The sequence below is a fragment of the Salvia splendens genome, chromosome 9 (genome assembly GCF_004379255.2).
Source record: "Salvia splendens isolate huo1 chromosome 9, SspV2, whole genome shotgun sequence".
NCBI classification, from domain to species: Eukaryota; Viridiplantae; Streptophyta; class Magnoliopsida; order Lamiales; family Lamiaceae; genus Salvia; species Salvia splendens.
In genome coordinates this window covers 22,580,671-22,591,470 of record NC_056040.1, presented here as the reverse complement: position 1 = coordinate 22,591,470, position 10,800 = coordinate 22,580,671, and positions in this window count along the sequence as shown.

The window sequence follows — 10,800 nt, the reverse complement described above, 5'->3', positions numbered from 1 at the left end:
CCTGCAATGGCGGCCAGCCGACCGGCGAGCGGATCGGCCAGCGCCCGAAAATCGGCATCGGTTCACTGATTTTTTCGCCAAAATGGCGCTCGCATGTTCCAATGGTTCGGCAAGCGGACCGGCCAGCGCCGGGAATCGGCTAGCATGTCCGCTCGCCGCCATTGGAGATGCTCTAATAAAGAGGACGAAAACCACTCTACCTCGAGACTCCAAAAAAAGAATCACCAACACCACCAGCGCACACGCAGGCGGCGCGTCGTATCAGGTGCGGCATGTCCGCCGCTCTACTCCACTCGTCCCCGCCGCAATCGTACACCAACACCAGCCCCTCCTTGAGGCCCCTCTCCATCCTTCCGCTCCTCCTCAGCAGATCATCGATGCACCCGACCACCTGCACCAGCACCACCCTGCAGCAGATCTACTATATCAGATCTACATCCACGAACAAAAGATACTTCACTTTATTACTTTCACCACGGATTATACAAGATACAAAATGGATGATCAAAGATCTCACTCAACAAGAACCTCAAGCTTCCTATGCTAGCTCTCTGATTTACCTAACTCAATGTATCCATACGAGTATTTATAACTCTACATACTTTCTTCACAGCTCCCTTGGGATTCCTCTATTTACTCCGAGGCCCTGCTTCATGTTAGCATTATTACATGTCTACACCTTACATACAGTTGATATTACAAGAATACAAGACCACTATGTATTAAATAAACCAACTAGAGTAGGGGAAGTTGAGATTGCAATAGTAGGCACAAATTACATGTTTTAATTTTTAAAATATTATTGAGAACAACCTATTTAAATTTCCGATTAAATAAACATAAATAAATTTAAAATTAAAATAATACGACCATTCATATTAATTAGAACAATGCTGGAATAGTTTTTTTTAAATGAACCAAATATAATATTTGAATTTGATTAATTTCAACCATCCAACTCCTGATATTTAAAATTACATTACAAATAGACAAAATTACAATTTTCAAATCTATTACAATTCTACGACGCATGATACGCATCCAATAAATTAAAAACCTCCATGATCTTCTTCGGCGAACCTTCTTGTCACATCCTCGTCTCCTTCGACATCAGTCCATCTGTTTAATCGTCAACATCGATCTCTTCAAGGTTTTTTACTTGCTTGACGGTTGTGGAGGCGTCGTGGCCAGACGTGGACCCACGTTGGGGAATGGGGTCCATTGAAACCCCCACCCTTTTTTGATATTACTATGTACTCTCTCCTTTTACCATAGTTAAAGCGAAACTTTTCAGTACGGAGTTTAAGAAAGAAATGTTGAGTGTGTTGAATAAATAAATAAAATAAGTAAGAGAGAGAAAAAAGTGGAGAGAATAAAGTAGAAAGTGAATAAAGTAGAAAGAAAAAAGTAAGAGAGAGTAAAGTAAGAAAGAGAAAATAATTACTGTATATGTAAATGACTCGACTATGAAGAAACTTCCCAAAATAGAAAAATAACTCAAGTATGAAGAGAAAGAGGAAGTATATATTATTCAAACAACATTATGCAAGTTATTTTATAGCGCAGTTGGCCTAGACGATGCGCTATTAACCTTGACACTGCAGGTTCTATACCTGCCGCTAGCTAATTTGTGTTTTTTTGGATTTTCTCATAACTAGATAGCTATTTGATTTTCTCATAACTAGATAGCTATTTTCTTAGAACTAGACAGCTAAATAAATATATTTGTCCATTAATTTATTTATGTATTTATTCTCATAGTAGTAGATTTTCTCAGCTATATTAATTCGTTTGTCTAGTATGGAGTATAATTTATTTGTTCGATTATAATAGTATAATTTTGTTTATTTTCTTATTTGGTTAAATAGTATTATTGTAAGATCACAAAGTAGTGATGTTTAGAGCATCCGCAGCGGCGCTCGCTGGGACGGACGGCGTCCGTGCCGCTGCTGCACTCCCGCCGCTGGCATGACGCTGCTCGATGAGTATAATTTATTTGTTCGATTCTAATAGTATAATTTTGTTTATTTTCTTATTTGGTTAAATAGTATTATTGTAAGATCACAAAGTAGTGATATTTAGAGCATCCGCAGCGGTGCTCGCTGGGACGGACGGCGTCCGTGCCGCTGGCGTGGCACCGCTGTCGCCGCTGCTGCACTCCCGCCGCTGGCACGGCGCTGTTCGATGCATCGAGCACGTCCGTGCCGCTGAGCAGGCTACGTGACGCGTTTCTATTGGCCAACGGATTATCCGTTGGAAATTTATTTTTTTTAATCGAAAATAATACCAAAAAAAATCGGATTCCCAAAAATATGGCCGTTTTATTACCGCTTTTCTGAATTTTTTTTGATTTTTTATAATTTTTTTATTCCCAAAATCATCTATAAATACACCCATTCATCATCCATTTTTCACATCAAATCATCTCCCATTCATCTCTCATTCATATTTTTTCATACAACTCATCTACATCTTCCTCTCTCACTCAAATCCTCTTTAATGGATTTCACCGATATCATGGCGGAAGCGGAGCGCGAAGAACAAGAATACTATGAACAATATAGTGCCGTCTATGAAGCCTATGTCTCCGCCACTACCCCCGACCCTCCTCCCTGACCAACTAGATCAATTCGCCGCTACATCCCTCGTGACCGGGAGGGAGCCAACGAAAGGCCCGCTGCCTACTATTTTTCCGACCAGCCGCGGTTTCCGGAAGATTACTTTCGGCGCCGTTTTCGCATGTCAAAATAGTTGTTTATACGTATTGTCAACACATTGTCCGCCCGTGATGAATACTTTCAATCAAGTAGAGACGCAACTGGTCGGCAAAGTCTCCCGGCGTTGCAGAAGTGTACTTGTGCCATCCGACAACTTGCTACTGGGCAAACAGCTGACCTCTTCGACGAATATTTGCATGTCGGTGAGTCAACTGGAATCCTATGCCTTAAAAAATTTTGCGACGGCGTTCGTTCTGCTTTCGGTGAGGAATTCCTTCGGGCACCATCACCGATGATTGTCGACGGTTGCTTCGTCTTCACGAAACAGTCCAAGGTTTCCCGGTATGCTTGGTAGCATTGACTGCATGCATTGGAAGTGGAAGAATTGCCCGACTGCTTGGAGGGGGCAACACTTAAGCTGCCACAAAGGCGGCGGCCCAACACTTATCCTTGAAGCGGTCGCCGACTACCGCCTATGGATTTGACATGCATATTTCGGTATTGCCGGATGCAACAACGACTTGAACGTGCTCTATTCTTCACCACTCTTCAATGATGTTTTGAATGGTGCAGCACCGGCAATCGACTTCACCGTCAACGGAAATGCATACCACATGGGTTACTATCTCGCCGATGGTATCTACCCAAGGTGGTCGACTTTCGTGAAGACGTTCAGCAATTCGCAAGACCCGAGACGGTCTTTTTGCGCAACGTCACGAGTCTGCTCAGAAAGACGTCGAAAGAGCTTTTGGGGTCCTTCAAGGCCGATTCAACATTGTGAAGGCCCGTCTCTGCTGTGTTACGTTAAGAATATCGCCGACATCATGTACACGTGTATTATCTTGCACAACATGATTATAGCCGACGAAGGACCGAGGACGGTTAACTTTTACGACGATGATAAAGCTTGAAGCTCAACCGCGAGGTCTCCCCCACGCCGAGGTGTGCATACGACGGTGGGCGAGAGAATCGAAACAAGAAACACAATGCGCGATACCCGAACCCACACTGAGCTACAAGAAGATCTAATCAAACACATTTAGGCGAAATTCAGCCACGAGTAGTGGGTTTTTTTAATTTTATGAATTTAATTATGTAATTTTTAATTTTTTTGTAATTTGTAATAGTATTCCGGGTATTTTTAATGCATTTTAATATTTTGGAAATGTTTTTATTTAAATTGAATAATAGAATGGTAGGACCATTGATCATTTCCTTGCGGAAGAGCATGGATGTGGGTGTTTGATAAGGCTCATTTCATGCATTGTTTTTTGATAATATTACATGCTTTTTGGGGGAGATAATGCGCAAATTTGAGCTTAAGTGTGCAGATATTTGATGGGTCAAGTAGATGCTGCAAATTGACCGAGCAGATGCACAATGAGCAGAAAATGAGTAAAAAGTGTCAAAAATCCGATAGGTCAAGGAGAATTATCAGGAGACTAGGAGCGTGAAAAATCTGCCGAACCCAGGAACGCACACAATTACCAGGAGCAGGGAAAATGGAGCAGAGCATATTTAAAAGATCCTATTTTAAGGGTACAAACGTCAAATCATGAAGAGCATACCCTAGGGATTCCAGCTTGAAGCCTCCCTATATAAAGGGACCAACATGAATGAAGAAAAGGAGCGCTTAACGCTATGGTAGTTTAGGTAGGGAGCTCTCGGTAGCGCTTAACGCTACCGTTCTCGTAGTTTAGGTAGGAAACTCTCATAGGCGCTTAACGCCACTGCTCTCTTAGCTTAGTTTAGTTTGGTTGCTGATTTCTTAGCTTAGTTCAATGGTTTCGATGGTGGAATTGACACCTCCGACGTTGGATCCTTGATTTCTTTACCATTTTTTAGACGATGTAGTAAGATCTCGAGTTTCATCGGAGGAATTGACGACTCCGCCTTTGGATCTCGACTTATTTCTAGTTTTATTAAGCTTTGGTATTTACTTTCATGTTGATGATGTTTTTACTTATGTTTCTTGGATGCTTTTCGCAATTGATGGCTTAGATGCTTAGATCCATGATGTTTACATGATTTCCAGTAGTTTAGAGGTTGAGATCTAGTTGTTCTCGTGCTCGATTTCTGAGATCTGTCAGTTTAGGTGATGCATGCAAGGTATATCTATGTTTATTTTGTTTTCCGCTTGACCCAGGAGAGTAGATCTGTTAGTTCTAGCTTGAATTTCGTGTTTACGAGAGGTTTTGAAGCATGCTCTGTTTTATTTCGTCAATGGTGTTCAATGCTCTGTTTTCACTCTGTTTTAGCTTAGTTACATGAAGAAGATGAAGTGGGAAGTTGGTTAGAGAATCAGATCTACTTTGCTTTTGCTTTTTGCTTTTACAGTTTCTGTCAGGCTATTTAGGGAAATCTGTTCTGCTATTTTTCTTACAATCTATTGTCTGGCTGTTTTAGAAAATTTATTTGCTTGACCTAGGAAATTCGGTGAATGTTCCAAAGTTAAATTCAGTTTCGAATCATGCATGCATTTATATTTCAAGCAATTTCCATTCTCTGGACCCAGTAGATAGAATAGATTAGGTTTAATTTCCCAGGTCTAGGAGTTAAAACTCACCCCTCTCGTTGCGTGGCAGCAGCCGATCACTTTTCTGAATGTGTCGTAGAAACAATCTCGAGTAGGTCCCTAGTCTCAGTGGTTCGACCCTGCTCTTGCCGCTTATACTTTGTAATATTTGTTGCATTAGTGGGAAAATTATAAATCTTGTTGAAAGGGGGAACACGTGCACACGACACACGTGCAAAAATCCTCTCTTCAAATGGCGTCGTTGCCAGGGACTATGGTGTTATCTACTTTGTTTCTATGACACTGTAAAAAGCTTTCGGCTTTCTTTAATTTTCTGTTTTTGATCGTTTTCTTTTGTCTAGGCATGACTTCTTATCCAAGGCGGTCTCCAAGGTTGAAAAAAAATCAAGGGCTGAAGTGGAGAAGGAAAGCTCTCCTAATACATGCGGCTGAAAGAATGCTAGTGGGGGCAGGGAGTTTTCTTGTTTTTTCAATTTTATGATTATTGGTTGCATATATAATCCTTGGATAATTTAGAAGCTCATTTTGTAAATACTTTTAGTCGACTTTTAATTCTTGTAAATAGTTTTCTAAGAAAAAATCCAAAAACATTTAAAAATAAAAAATTAAAAAAAATTTAAAAATTTAAAAAATTAAAAAAAATTAAAAATTAGAAAATTTCAAAAAGATTTTTAGTTTTTTTTTTAAATCCCTTTTTCTAATTAAGTTTGTGTAAAAAAAATTTATTTTTTAAAAAAAATTAGGGATAATTCGGAGTTACGCGTAATGGAAGAAACTCCACTACGCATGCACCTTTTTATTGCCTAGCGGGTCAGTTTGCTAAGTACTCTTTGTGAATCTGCTGGGTCAGGTAGATAGGAAGGAATTTGAAAATTTTTGGACTGAACCAGTATACTCCCAAGAATACTTTAGCAAAAGTTGTACATAGTGTGAATATGTTTTTTTCTGAAATTCCTTATTAAAATCCAAACAAAGAAAAAAATTTAATCCCAAAAATATTTTCGAAATTCTAAGTAAATCTGGGAAAGAAGTTTATAAATGAAAAAAATTTGGATCTTACATCCACCTGACCAGTTTGCTTAAGAATTTCAAGTTTTAGTTTCGTAGGTCAGGAAGAGAGTACAAGGGACCTCCAAGGAATTCCAATGATGAAGCTCCCAATTCAGGAAATAAGGAAGACGACTACCTGACCCAGCAGAATGACAAGTCAGAAACAGGGGAAACAGAGGATTCCGCCCAGCAGGGGGTGGCCAAATCTGCTCTACAAACTCCAGAACTGTAGATGTTGATGTACCAGCAAGAGAGCAAGGAAACCCCAAAGAAGATGCAACCCCCATGACCAGCAAGAGGACCAAGAAGGCAAGCACCACCAGCACCCCCAGGAAGGCTGACTCCAAAAGGAGCCAGGGTCAGAATTGATCCACCACCCCCAGTAACCAAGTAAATTTTAATTTCTGTTTTTAGCTTTTAGTTTTTTCAGTTTTAGTTTTTTAGTATGCATGCTAGGTTGTTTATTGGTGTTTCTATGCCTTCTCCCACTTAGGCCATGGCTTGGCATAAGTGTGAGAAGTTTGTGTGCTTAGCATGTGTTGTTTATTGTGTTTTTTGTGTATATCTTCTCCCACTTAGCCATTTGCTTGGCCTAAGTGTGAGAAGATTGTTGTGTATATACGTTCTGTTAGTTGATGTTTGTGTCTTCTCCCACTTAGCCCAATTCTTGGTCTAAGTGTGAGAAGTTTGTGTTTTCTTTGTGTCTGTGGTCTCTGTTTTGTTGTCGCCACTAACTGCCTTGTGTTCCACCTCATTGGGATTGCTTGGGGACAAGCATGAATGAAGTGGGAGGGGGAGAGCAGTTAGTGCAGTTAGTGTCAAGCATGTAAATATTATGTTAGGTCTAGGAGTTTGCAGATGTTTTTTTTAGGTTCTGTGTTTGCTTAACTGATATAATAGATAGCAAAAGCCCCTTAGGGAGAGTAATTGAAGAGAAAATACATGCTAATTTGTGAATCCTTTTCTCTTAATAAATCAAAGTCAGTTGGATGAAGTAAGAACGATAGAGGATGCCTAAATTTTAAGCTTACTGTGAAGCCCCTCTATAAGAGTGAGTTATAAGCCTAAACACTTTGAGCTAACAAAAAAAGGGGGACCGCCACTGAATGCTTAGGGAGTAGAGTATAAAGGAGAAAAAATGGGTTATGGAGGTATAAGCTGGACGAAGTCCAGGAACAGGTGGTATAAGCTGGACGAAGTCCAGGAAAATGAGGTATAAGCTGGACGAAGTCCAGGAAAAGGAGGTATAAGCTAGACGAAGTCCAGGGGAAAAAGGGATATATATAGAAAAAGAAAAAGAAGAAGAAAGAAGAAAAAAATGATGAAAAAAATAAGGGCAGGAAGCAATCGCAACCTGACCCAGAAAATCAAAAAGGAAAAGGGGACTGTAGAAAGGAGAAACTCTCATAACTCGAAGCATCAGTGGTGTGTCATTGACTTAAGAGTGAATCGATCATAACATCCCTGGTGAGGAATGAGTGATCAAGTGAATCCAATAGAAGGTAAAATTTAAGGCTATCTTGATGAACTGACAGCTTGACTAGATAGAAGAAGGGAGGGGGAAGAATCTGAGGCTGTAAATGCTTGGATTGACCTTAAACTTATGGGGATGACTGATAGGAAAAATACCAGCTTATGCGTTTATGTGTTTTTGTGTTTTTCTTTGTCATGTTGTTTTTCGTATGAGTGTTCGTGTCTGTTTTCTGTGTCCAAGTTTCCCTAGGTCTAGGAGTCTTAGTTTGGTTTTCTTTTCTTAGGGTCGGTTAAAAGGGGAACATGCATTGAAACTTGCCTTATTTCTTTTTCTTGTCTTTCATGCATTGTTTTTTGGTAATATTACATGCTTTTTGGGGGAGATAATGCGCAAATTTGAGCTTAAGTGTGCAGATATTTACTGGGTCAAGTAGATGCTGCAAATTGACCGAGCATATGCAAAATGAGCAGAAAATGAGTAAAAAGTGTCAAAAATCCGCTAGGTCAAGGAGAATTATCAGGAGACCAGGAGCGTGAAAAATCTGCCGAACCCAGGAACGCACATAATTACCAGGAGCAGGGAAAATGGAGCAGAGCAGATTTAAAAGATCCTTTTTTAAGGGTACAAACGTCAAATCATGAAGAGCATACCCTAGGGATTCCAGCTTGAAGCCTCCCTATATAAAGGGACCAACATGAATGAAGAAAAGGAGCGCTTAACGCTATGGTAGTTTAGGTAGGGAGCTCTCGGTAGCGCTTAACGCTACCGTTCTCATAGTTTAGGTAGGAAACTCTCATAGGCGCTTAACGCCACTGCTCTCTTAGCTTAGTTTAGTTTGGTTGCTGATTTCTTAGCTTAGTTCAATGGTTTCGACGGTGGAATTGACACCTCCGACGTTGGATCCTTGCTTTCTTTACCGTTTTTTAGATGATGTAGTAAGATCTCGAGTTTCATCGGAGGAATTGACGACTCCGCCTTTGGATCTCGACTTATTTCTGGTTTTATTAAGCTTTGGTGTTTACTTTCATGTTGATGATGTTTTTACTTATGTTTCTTGGATGCTTTTCGCAATTGATGGCTTAGATGCTTAGATCCATGATGTTTACATGATTTCCAGTAGTTTAGAGGTTGAGATCTAGTTGTTCTCGTGCTCGATTTCTGAGATCTGTCAGTTTAGGTGATGCATGCAAGGTATATCTGTGTTTATTTTGTTTTCCGCTTGACCCAGGAGAGTAGATCTGTTAGTTCTAGCTTGAATTTCGTGTTTACGAGAGGTTTTGAAGCATGCTCTGTTTTATTTCGTCAATGGTGTTCAATGCTCTGTTTTCACTCTGTTTTAGCTTAGTTACATGAAGAAGATGAAGTGAGAAGTTGGTTAGAGAATCAGATCTGCTTTGCTTTTGCTTTTTGCTTTTACAGTTTCTGTCAGGCTATTTAGGGAAATCTGTTCTGCTATTTTTCTTACAATCTATTGTCTGGCTGTTTTAGAAAATTTATTTGCTTGACCCAGGAAATTCGGTGAATGTTCCAAAGTTAAATTCAGTTTCGAATCATGCATGCATTTATATTTCAAGCAATTTCCATTCTCTGGACCCAGTAGATAGAATAGAATAGGTTTAATTTCCCAGGTCTAGGAGTTAAAACTCACCCCTCTCGTTGCGTGGCAGCAGCCGATCACTTTTCTGAATGTGTCGTAGAAACAATCTCGAGTAGGTCCCTAGTCTCAGTGGTTTGACCCCGCTCTTGCCGCTTATACTTCGTAATATTTGTTGCATTAGTGGGAAAATTATAAATCTTGTTGAAAGGGGGAACACGTGCACACGACACACGTGCAAAAATCCTCTCTTCAGTGTTGTGCTTTTACCTAAGAGCAGGGAGTAAAAAAGTAATAAAAGTGGGTCCGGGCCCACATCCGGCTCTTTGGCAAGAGCACGGATGTGGATGCTCTTATAATCTAAGAAAAAAATAACTCTTTCGTTCCATAAGTACTCATATACATAATATAATATTAATAAATTTAATTTTAAAGTTATACTTTTTATATAAAAATTATATTCTTCAATTATTTCAACGTTGATACTGTCGTCGTATATTGTTCATGTCGTGATTGTTTTTAGTGTCATTGACACTAAAAATATGCAACAATTGTTATTAGTTTGAACCCCCAGTATAAAAATTCTGCGTCCGTCATTGGTCATGGCGGAGGAGCGGTGAAGCTAGAGTGTGGCGGCGGGTGACTAAATATTTTTCATCTAAAATCTTTTAGGCGATAAAACTACTTTCTTCCTATCGCATCTCAAACTCGTAGGCACCAATCTATCTATACATATATAAAAGGGAGTATTCTAAATATTTACATGAATGCCACCTAAATGAATTAAATTTATAAAATTATTTTTTTTACATTTTAAAAGTAATTTGGCATTTCATAACATCATATATGACGCTTCATGGTTCACACTATATTTTATTAGACTCTCTCTAACTCTCGAAACGTCAAATATAGAGCATTGATCTTCCATCAAATCATTATAAATCATACTCCCTCCGTCCCCAAAGAATATGCACTTTATGTTCAGTACGAGTTTTAATATAAAATTGATAAAGTAAGAGAAATGTAGAGAGAAAAAGTAATTAAAGTATTGTTAGTGGAGAATGAGTCTCACATCTTTAGGGAGAAAAGACTTTCCAAAATTAGAAAGTACATATTCTTGTGGGACGGACTAAAAACGAAAGATTGCATATTCTTGTGGGATGAATGGAGTAATTATTATTAATAGAATGCTTAATTTTGATATTAGTTACAAATCTCATAATTAGAGCAACCTATTTATTTTATTACATTATTTATTTTATTAATGTTAACTGTCAAATTTATAAATAATTAACTTCATGCCCATAATTCTTAAAATATTCAAATTAGGATCAAATCTCGCCCTTTTATATAGTTATAGATTATAGATAGTTATAAATAGATTATAGATAGGTTGGCTCATCGTGGATTTATTAAGCATAACTATTTT